At 36.9% G+C, this 11,555-nt stretch overlaps 1 long non-coding RNA gene across 1 annotated transcript; it reads left to right on the top strand.

Moving 5' to 3' along the window:
- Positions 1-944: 944 nt before the first annotated feature.
- On the top strand, positions 945-3,122 carry LOC113138353 (uncharacterized). Its single transcript, XR_003296446.1, has 3 exons — positions 945-1,075; positions 2,590-2,650; positions 3,029-3,122. It is a non-coding gene; the product is annotated as an uncharacterized LOC113138353 (long non-coding RNA).
- Positions 3,123-11,555: the final 8,433 nt, after the last annotated feature.

Here is an 11,555-nt window from a genome sequence, read left to right as displayed (position 1 = left end):
TCTCATAAATGCTCAGTCTATTTTTGAGTGGATCACAGTGGTTATAATTAAAACTGTTCTACAGTCATTCACTGAGCTTATCAAATCAGTGATTGATTTCCATCATCAAAACTAACTTACAGACTGTTTTCATTGCCATTCATGGCTCATCAGAGATGAATGGTGACAGTGTGGACGTAAACTCTTCTAGACCTTAATGACAGAGTTTATAGGCTGCTGAAGTATTAGCTGTGTTGTAAATTCTGTGTGCATCACTGCTCTGACTCCACTCCACTACAGCTGGTGCTTATCTACCCAGTTATTTAATTCAGTCTTATTGCAACCCCCATTGGCTCAAAACGCTTGTCTTTAATCAGCCTTATTAAATGAACTATGGCAAGCCATGTTGTTGTATCGAAGTGTGTTATGCTTTAAAGGGTTTTGCAATAACAGAGATGCCCTGCTGAAGTTGTGATACTCTTGTGACGCCTTTAAACAAGCCTTTATATAATAAATATGGGTTCATTGCTGAGCATTTTTCTCTGGTTGTATTTTAAATAGCTACTTTGGTGTTCAAACAATATTAATTATACAGCTGAGACGTGTCTGTCTAAACAGTTTTGTAAACAGTAAACAGTTTTGAGACGCTTCCCCCTCATGTATCTCTTAATGGGACTGCCAGGTGATTTTCTTTGCCATGTTTATGTATCACTGGTGGGCGGTCTCGGCTGGTAGGTAGGCGGTACGAATATAATATAATGCATGCTGTGTTTAAACACGTCCACAGTTTGAGTGATTAAAAATCGAACAGTGCCTTTAAATGTTGAGTATAGGGTGCTAACCCCGCCTTCTCTGCAGAGGGTTCTGGGGGTTTACGCCATGTCGTATTAAAAGTGCACTCACTCGAATGCCACCTACTGCGCATGTCAGAAAACAAATCAAACGTCTGCCGCGCGTGCAAGCTTGTTAGCTTGTTTTGGATCGTAACTAATTGTCACCGTGTTATTGCGAAATAAATTCACAAATACATTAATTTTAGAATCGTACTTGCGGCTAGTTGTTTCTAAATGTCGGCCTTTCTTGTTGGGCTATTTTGGTAAGTGTAGTTAGCTATTTGTTGAGACAAAACAACAATGCAATCACAGGGGGGCACAATCCAGTGTCTTCATGTGCCGGTCCCAAGTCCGGGTAAATGCAGAGGGTTGTGCCAGGAAGGGCGTCCGACGTCAAAGAAGGGCGGAAGGAGCTGCATCGTGTCTTTGTAGATTTGGAAAAAGCCTATGACAGGGTGCCGAGAGAGGAGATGTGGTTTTGTATGAGGAAGTCTGGAGTGGCTGAGAAGTATTTTCAAGTGATGCAGGACATTTATGAGAGCTGTAAGACAGGGGTGAGGTGTGCTGTAGGGGTGACAGAAGAGTTCAAGGTGGAGGTGGGACTGCACCAAGGATCGGCTTTGAGCCCCTTCTTGTTTGCTGTGGTGATGGACAGGCTGACATATGAGGTTAGACAGGAATCTCCGTGGACCATGATGTTTGCAGATGACATTGTCATCTGTAGTGAGAGCAGGGAGCAGGTGGAGGAAAATCTAGAGAGGTGGAGGTTTGCTCTGGAAAGGAGAGGAATGAAGGTTAGCCACGGTAAAACAGTACATGTGCGTAAATGAGAGGGACTCATAGAACGGTGAGGTTACAGGGAGTAGAGGTGAAGAAGGTGGAGGATTTTAAGTATCTAGGGTCAACAGTCCAGAGCAACGGAGAGTGTGGAAAAGAAGTGAAGAGACATGTGCAAGCAGGTTGTAACAGGTGGAGGAAAGTGTCAGGTGTGATGTGTGACAAAAGAGTGTCAGCAAGAATGAAAGGAAAGGTGGACAAGACAGTGGTGAGACCAGCAATGTTGTCTGGTTTAGAGACAGTGGCACTGAGAAAAAGACAGGAGGCAGAGCTGGAGGTAGCAGAGCTGAAGATGTTGAGGTTCTCTCTGGGAGTGACGAGGATGGATAGGATCAGGAATGAGGACATCAGAGGGACAGCTCATGGTAGATGTTTTGGAGAAAAAGCCAGGGAAGCCAGATTGAGATGGTTTGGACATGTTCAGAGGAGGGACAGTGAATACATTGGTAAAAGGATGCTGAGGTTAGAGCTGCCAGGAAGGAGGCCTAGAGGAAGACCAAAGAGGAGGTTCTTGGATGTAGTGAAGGAGGACATGAGGATAGTTGGTGTGGGTGAGGAGGATACAGAGGATAGGGTTAAATGGAGGCAGATGATTTGCTGTGGTGACCCCTGAAGGGAGCAGCCAAAAGGAGAAGAACATCATGTCTGTGAATCCAAAATATTGTTTAGCCTGTGCTGTAGGGCTCCATCACTGTACAAAAAACAAACAATTGAGCTAAACTGGGAGACATGTTTTTTTGTCTTAATGAAAAATGTGAGGCCAGTCTGGTTATGTGTTGTCAGACAGCACTGGAGGTCTGTGGCATAGACAATATGCTGAAACTGACTCTGAAATCACATGAATACATTGCATGAAATTGTTTTATACTTTTAGTCTCTGTATATGAATGTGGAAATTAGTAAAAACATAGAACGTCACCTGCTTTATCCTTCATTTCAGAGTGAAAATACTTGACTGAGGTAACTCTAGTCAGCTCTTCTAGAACCTTTCCCATCTCAGGGTTAGTAAACTCAAAGTTCAGGGTTAACTTCAAATGTTCTTCAGCCTGCTTTGTGGAACACATCTGTGCACTCTTACTGAGTCTTATTGACTTTTTTTTTTAAATCACTTATGTTGGACAAAGAAAAATTCTCCTGTACTGTGAAATGTCCTGAAAAAAATATTTCTGTGAATGACTGAGAAGTCTGTTTTAACACAGTGAAAAAATGAGAAAAAATAAAAGTCCCCTCTGCCTCATTTCTGGAATGTGGATTTCCCACACCATCAGGAGTACAGTTTGTTAGCTTGACCGACAGAAAGCTGTGCTGTCTTTTCTCATCTGTAATGTGGTCTCAGTTGTCGGTGTACAGGGTGTGATTTCACTGTTATATCTTTACAGATAAACACTGTCAGACCAGCTGGACCAGCACTTTTCCAAACTGATCAAGATCCTGAGTAGCACCAGAGAAGTTGCAGAAGCAAAGATAAATGAGGTATGAGTTTTCTTGGCGCTATTCAGTTTTGAATTGCTTGTTTATTTTCTTATTGATGGCACTTAGTTGTGGGTGCATTTGTCTTGCTGTAGTACCTGTCTAAACTTAAAAGTGCACCAGTCTGCACTGAGGCTGATTTAAATGGCCAATATGTTCATCTTTTTTAGAAACTATGACATGCAAACATCTACTTTTTTTTCCCACTGTGTTGCTACTGAGACTTTGGTGCTAATCTACAATTAAGGTGATTAGTGTAACTGAACTCCACAGTTCAGGTCAAATTTAAGATATAATACAATAGCAATGTGATATGGGATTTTTGACTCACTTCCTTAATATATGATTATATCGTTCATGTGATATAATGTGTACTGCTCTTTAAAATTATTTGTAGTATTTTAGTTTAGGAGTGGTTTTGGATTCTCCTCAGCTTTCTTCGGATCCCTCTGTATTCCTTGATTTTCCATCAGTGGATGTATTTGTCTCTCTGGTTATATAAATGATTGTTTGCACTTCGATTATATATAGTAAACCTATTTTTTTATATTTTATAGCGTTTGTATGTGTCATATATAATGCAATTTATATGCAAGTCTTGTACAGGACACAGCATGCTGCACACAGAACATGCATGGTATGGACAGCATCAGTTCTGTGTGTATTAACAGTCTGTCATCTCCTAAAATGGATTAAATGAGAGAATATTTGTATTTGAATTTTCTTAGTGAAATAAGCCTGCTAAGCCTGCCTGTATGGTGCTAATATTGTCATAACACAGGATATTTGCCCTCAATATCTGACATACTGTTCTGCTGGGAAACGGTGATATTCATGCTTTTGTTGCATGATGTCTGAACATGTTGCACGTGCTTTGAGTATTTCACTGTAAGTAGCTCTGCTGTCATCTTTGTGAAATCAAGCCATGCTTCATGCCACTTCTTTCCTCTCTGAACCTGACTCCTCTTTGTTTCAAGTTCCCAATGGTGGAGCTGCAGTTTGAGGTAGTGACACTCATGCAACTGTTGGCATAAAAGGAATTGATAAACAAGGAGGCATATGCTTCCAGTGAATTGGACAATGTGGAAATTGTTTTATCCCTCTTCCTGGGGCTAGTGCTAATACTCCTTACAAGTACATTCAAAATAGTATCCATAAGAGAGCAACCCATTCTGCTTGGCCATTTATATGTTGTTAAGAAAAATAACTTAAATGCAAAAAAAAAAAAAAAAAATGTGGAAAGGAGAAAATTAATGGGCTGAGCACCACAGTCTCTGGACATAAAATTACAGATGCACAGCTTATACTGTATATTTATATTGATGAGCATCTTGTTTAATAGTTTTCTTGTTGCTTAGCTCCTCTGAACTGTGTGGGCATGAGCAGTGTTTATTACCTTATCTAGGGCCACTGAAATGTCTGACAATTTAACATGAATTTAATGAAGCAGTGAAATTCAAATATTGTCTTAGCTTTAAAAGACACCATCCCACCCATAAGACACTCTTGCTTTCATCTTCCTATCTACTCAATTTGATGTTTTGATTGTAAAAAAATTTGTTACCTAAATTAAGTGTAATCACAAGGGTTGAAGAACAATAACATTTTTTTTTAATTTTGTGTACATTATGTTTCAGCTTGTGCACAAAAATGAATGTTGCAAGGTAAGGGGGTTAAGTTAAAGGTATTATAAGGTATTATATTAGCCATATGTGATGTCATTTTTAGTGTCTGTTAGTCTAAACATCATGACAATTTAGAGCTAAAAAAGTACAGTTAATACATATATTCACATGTTTACTGCAGTTTGATGTATGTGTTCACTCTCATGGACAGGTGAAATACTATAAGAGTTAAAACTAGCAGCTGACATTTTCATTGGTCTTCGTCTACATGACTGATCAGAACAGGTCAAATTAGTTGTGACAGTTTTCAAAAAGGTACACTACTAGTCTTCTATATGTGTATATTCTTCACAGGTCAGAGGTTTGTTACTGCAGAATTGTTACTGCTTTTGCGAAGGCTCCAGAATGTGTCATTCCAAGCAATAAGAATGAAGTACTAATTGTAAAATGACTTTTGTAAATGTCAGAAAAAATGAAGTTGAAAGTTTGGCACATTTACAGAGCACAGTCTTTATGTCTATTTTAAAACAAACAAAAGGACCTGACAACTGTAAATGCACAGGTTTGAATGATTATATTTAGTGGTTGTATTCAGTTCCTTTAAAACATATGATTCCTTTTTACATAATAAGAGCTATAAGCAGCATTCAGATAACTTTTTATAGTTACTTCTATTTATGAACTTAAATATTAAGCACTAGATGCTTAGAAGTAAATCAGGTTTTAAGACCCAAATAAAATGTGTATTGTTGGTGGTTTTATACATCCGTTTTAGGTAAACCAGTTATATAAACTAAATGAAATTTGTCAGAGGCCACAAACCCAACTCTGGACCAACTTAAAAGATCTTGGCATGTTTTTACACATTCTCTGGAAGTGGAAAAGCAAACAATACAAGCCTGATGAAACTTAAGTGAAATGTGCTGCTTGCTCTTCCACTTGTAGAAAGAAACTTCTATGTAGTTCCACTACAGTGCTGGGGGGTTCAGTTTTTCAACCTAAATAATTATAGCTAATTAAAGATTCCAAACTATATAATTAGGGTTCTTCATAAGTTTTATAACAACGTTTTATTTAAGACATAAAAATACTACATTTGATAAACTAATATTCAAAAAGAATCAATTTCGCTAAAGTATCATCAGTCCTCATGGTGCTATTAGTAAAATTTCTTACATTGTTCTGACATGAAACACCACTGTGTAACGTGTAAAACCTGCTGCTAAACTGGTTTCTGTAAAGGTAAATAAATATTCAATTATCGAGGAGAGAAAAACAGACCAGGAGCATGTATAAATACTCTATTGGTGCTTTTCTTGACTCGACTAAACTTGTCTCGGTTTTTGGGGTTAGTACCCCCTAAGCCGAGGTTCCAAGTGAGCTGAGGTGATACTAAATTGTGACGTCAACAGACGCCACTGATTGGCCAGGGAGTGATGTCACTAGAGCAGTCACGAGCACATCCATCCTGAATTCCTTGATTTTCCATCAGTAGATGTATTTGTCTCTTATTTCTAATGTTGTTTGCACTTCGATTATTTATGTTAAACCAATTTTTCATTATTTTATAGCGCTTGTATGTGTGTATGTGTATGCAAGTCTTGTACAGGGCTGAGTACCATCCAGCTTTTGAGGATCTTTTGGTCTACTTCACTTTGTCAGGCAGGTCAAAGCAACCACAGTTAAGTTATGTTTTAACAGGGGGGGCAAACACTTTTTCACACAGGGCCATGTAGTTTTGGATTTTGTTTTCCCTTAATAATAAAAGCCTTCATTTAAATGGCACGATGTGTTTACTTGTGTTTTCTTTGACTAATATTTAAATTTGTTTGATGATCTGAAACATTAAAGTGTGACAAACATGCAAAAAAATAAGAAATCAGGAAGGGGGCCAACACTTTTTTCATACCACTAAAAGATTCAAACTAGTCATTTTTAAAAACTGGCAGCAGCAACCGTTTGTTTTTCATTTTTATAGTCTTTAGTGAGGCAAAAGGCTCGCAACAACATAAACAACAACATGGTGTGGACGTTTCTGTGCTTGGCGGAGTCACTGTAGTTTTGCGCCACTGTGCTATGATGGCCCTGCCCACAATGAGGTGATACTCAATTGTAATATAAAATGAACAAAACCAAGTCGAATCAAGTAGAGTAGAGCAAAGTAGTACTAAAACTGTATAATGGAAAAGGGGCATAAGTCTAAATTTAAATCATTCTCTTTTATTTATTATTTTTGAAGGCACCCTGGCATCTGTATGGCATTTTCCTGCCTGGGGAATTATAGACAGTTTGTGTTCCTGCTAAGATGTGGGATATCACTCCTGACTCTTAAGTTTACTGTGGCATGACGTTCACAGTATATAATCCCACAGCCAAGTAATTTGTGCCCACAGGATGCCTGAAATGAAGCTCCTAATATTAGCCTTAAGAAAATTGTTTCAGATAAGTGTTGACACACGTAGTATCACAGCAACTGAAGCTAAATCTGGAGCTGAATGTTTCCCTTTATAAGCTCAAAGTTGAAGTAGCTTGTGGGCTGTAATGCAGGCAAACAAACTGATGTTAAATGATTAGTTATTTTACCTGAGCTCTGATAACTGACTCTGACTGACCACCTCTAGAAATTTGTCAATCATGTTTCCATACTTTGCTGGTTAGTTGTTCTAACTGGTCATTGTTTTGCCAAAATGAGATTTTCTTTCCCTTTTAACCAGATAATGAAATGTTTCTGAGATTGAGCGCCTCTATTCCAGTTTCGGTGTTTACAGGAGATGCTTTTGTTTTCCAGCTGGGCTCTTACTCTTTTAGAGGAAGTGTGTTGCACTAAACTTACCAAATTGCAGACAATTACACAGATGTTTAGAACTCATGGGCCAGATCATTTCCAGCAGGTAGTTGTTAAATTTGATGGTACCGTTGTGTTAGATTGTGGATTCTTACAGAGTTATATAGAGTTTCTCTTTTTCCATGTTTGTCCTAAAGCCAAATTTAGAATGAACTTCCGAGGCCTTTGCCCCCTCATTCCAGTTAAGGGCTTCTCTTAATGTCTATTGTTAGTTCTGCTGAACAAGGCACTGACTGAGTTGAAATTTCTCTTCTCAGCATTTTTTATTTTACTTTTTGTTGTTTTAATAGAATGTCTGCCTAAATACTGGATAAACTTTAATGTGGTGCACAGATTTATTTCTGACATTTTTGTGACATACTTGGTCAGGTCATGAATTTCACTTTCTTTTTTTTTTTTTTTTTAAAACTTTGTTTTTGATTTTTGAAGTGTTTTTGGGATTAGTATCCTGTTAGGAATCCCTCTCCACCCAAGTGTGTTGAAACTGGGAGTCATCCTTTCATTTAGTATTTTCTATCCAAACTTGTATTCATAGTCTCTTTCACAAATGTTGTCTCCTTCACACCTTTTGCACTCATGCAGCTCCTTATCAGCATGCTCTGACCTCCATGATCCACAGTCTGGACTATGCTTAATCTGTGAGAGCCAAATATTTCTGAACTGCCATAGATGTGTAGATGAATGTTCCAAAATATCTTGTGAATGTTGTGTAGGTATGTTCAGCAAAGCAGCGTTGTGACTCTTTAAAGGGCGTGTTCAGTAAAGACATTTAAGATTATAATTTCGTGTGATATTAGCATAAACACATTATACTTGACTATACTGTACATCACTAAGATGAAGATCAGATCAGTCTTTGACCAATTCATATAAAAAAGAGGTAATTCCAAAAGTTTCACATTTTACCAAATTATGACTACAATACCATTAGACTAAAACAACTTTCAAAGCCTTGTGCCTCAGTATTGCCTCTGTTTTTTAGATGGACACTACCAGACAAATGTTCCTCCAGGAAATGCTATAAGCATATACTTCTTTGCACTCTATCTGATACAATGGTGATATAGAAACAGTTACATAGCAGTGCAACAACCATATTGTTTTTATGAGACTGACATTGTGGGGGAGAGTGGTTATGATGTTTGCCATGTATTTGTGACATACTGTAGATCCATGTTGCATATGTGTCTTCCTGTCTCTCGCTCTCTCTCTGCGATCTGCTAGAAAAATGGGAACACTGAAAACTTGAAAAGACAAAACATTGAAAACAAGAAGCTATACTGTGACGATGGAAGTGAATTAGAATATGATTTATTTACTTATTTGAAGTATTATCATAGTGTCTTCTGTCTGAACCTCTACCAACGTGTATTAAATTCAGTGGGTGAGCAGATATTAGATGGAACTTTAGATTATATAACTTCGGTCTTTAAGAAAGTGTTAATTATGTCAATATAAAAACCTCTGAATTAGCCATCAGACTTCAATAACATTAGATGAAACCGCAAATTTAGCAACTCTTATGGAAGAAGTGGATTTGAGTGCAGGTTTAACAGCTTGGCTTACCTTAAGTTTTACAATAAAATCAAGCTCTCTCTTAAAATATAAATCTAAAAGAACTGTAGATATAGTGTTTTAATTACAAGCTCTGGATTCACATCCTTAGTAAAAAAAAAAAAAACGATTTTTTTTTTTTTAATTATTTATTTATTTATTTATTTCCAATTTGCCTGGTTAGAGTTTGCTTAATTAAAAATTTTACCAGTCACTAACAGTTGTTTTAAATAAATAAAGCCCAACTAATAGGCAAATGACACAAACACCTTAGCAAATTCAGTCCATTTTAATGTAGTGACTGCTAATAAATTTGCTGGCCGTGATGCTTGGAAATAAATCTCAGCATCCAATCAATCTCAGTGCTCTTATAAACTGAACTGTGGAGATTAATCTTTAAATGTCAGCTCTTGCTAAAAGTTAATTGTCAAAGTAATTACTGTAAAATCTACTGTCTTTTACCTATGCTGAATTAATGACAGAGACTGATTTTTAGGAGCTTTTATTCTCAATGAGTTAAGAGCCATATCTTATCAATGACCATTGACATTTTGCTGTTCACAAGAACACAGATGCACCCTCTTACAGTTTGGGCGCATTTAAATATCTTTTGATATAGGCAAGACAGATGAGCTTCACAGTTTTAAACAGCATAAACACAACTACAACTCTATACTCTACATTATAAAAAAAAAAACATTTATTTTAAGGATATATACACTCAGTAACCAGATAGATTGAAAGGCTGCCCTTGCAGATGACCATTCATTCATATTCTGTCACTTAACATGTAAAGTTATTACTTTGAGAAAGATGTGATCATAGTCAAGACTGCAGAGTGAGAAGCAATCCTTCCTTGGTAGAGGAATGTCTCAGCCATGAACCTCAAAGGGTCTTCTTACCCTTCGAGATGTCTGGCGGTTCCTCCAGCCATATATATTATTTGTATCTTCACATTAGCTTAGAAAAACAAATTACAAATTAAAAAACAAATTGTTTAACAAATTACTGAGCACATACATAAAGCATATTTGAAGTCCAGCCACAATTTCAACATGTCAAGCAGCCGAATACTGTGTGAAATAAGAGGTATCACTTTTAAAAAGATATCACAAACCATCTTAGTACAAGCACACATGGGTAAAGTTTCAAGAAACATTAATGTAAACACTAATGTAAACTAGTGTTTATTAGTTCACCAACATATATTGAATCCAAAATTTTTAATATCAGGATGCTACCGGTACACTGATGATCCTCAGTCTCAGCAATTGAGAGGCCCTGTCAGGGCCACAAATGGTTCACAGTGGTATTGAACTGAGTCTGTTGTTTTTCTAGTCACTGAGTTTGTGTAGAACAGAAGGCAAGCCTCACACTTTGTAGCTAGAGAGAAAAAAAGCACGACTTAAAGAAAAGAGTGCCTGTCAGAAATCGCTCATTATTTCCAATTTACATTACAAACTGAGCAGTGTGTTATTTGGTAAGTTTGACTGAAGTTCTTATATTCAGGGATAATTTCTGTGCATTTTAAGTTGACAGCAACAGTAATTGATAAACAATACAGTGAATAGTGAACGATTTCAGATGCATCCTCAGTGTTACCCCTGTTCTCTTTCAGATAAATTCTACATTTGGATCTTGTTTAATAGACAAAGTAAGCAATCGATAAGAAAAAAAAATTTGTTGAAAATAAATAATAGAACCAGTGCAGTGATGAATTTAGCACAAGCATATTTCTTGTGAGTTTGCTTCTAGTCCAGTATTGTGTGGCTAACAAAAAAGTTGAACCCAGCTTAAATTTTGATACATTGCGGTCAAATACGTGCAAGTGCATATTCTTGGTGCTTTACTTTGTAATCATTATGATAAAAGCTAAAATACTGTAGCTGCTGCTGTGTCAACTTGCCATAGTGTTAAAATACCCTGATCTTTATTGCAAACCCTTAGACCCTTAAACACATTCATCTTTTTCTGAAGCTAGACATGGATCTAAGTCAGTATATATGTTGTCAGTCAGTTAGATTGCAATATTTGTAACATAATCTAAATGCAAAATATTTTTTTGACATCATATTCAGATTATTTCCTCAATGGAGCAAATAATATCATCCATATGTGTAATTTTTTCACTAGGCCAACTTTGAATTGCACATTGCATCAGAGATTCTGTGCGAAATTTTATTTCATTATGGGTGTTTTTGGAATTTTTTCCCATAGGCGCATCAGTTTTCATATTTTTAAATCTAGTAAAATGTTTTTTTTGAATCTTCCGTTTATACCAAATTGTGTAATATGTACAAAGAATGTGGTCATTATTCTACAAAGCAGAGACTGCCCAAGCCTTTGTTCATATTTTTAACCTAATCAAACCTTGTAGTTCTTTTTTGTGCAGTCACAGAGGTAATAGATAAT

Source organism: Mastacembelus armatus, chromosome 9 (genome assembly GCF_900324485.2).
Source record: "Mastacembelus armatus chromosome 9, fMasArm1.2, whole genome shotgun sequence".
Taxonomy (NCBI): Eukaryota; Metazoa; Chordata; class Actinopteri; order Synbranchiformes; family Mastacembelidae; genus Mastacembelus; species Mastacembelus armatus.
The sequence above is the reverse complement of the archived record's forward strand: the minus strand, read 5'-3'. Positions and strand labels throughout refer to the sequence as shown.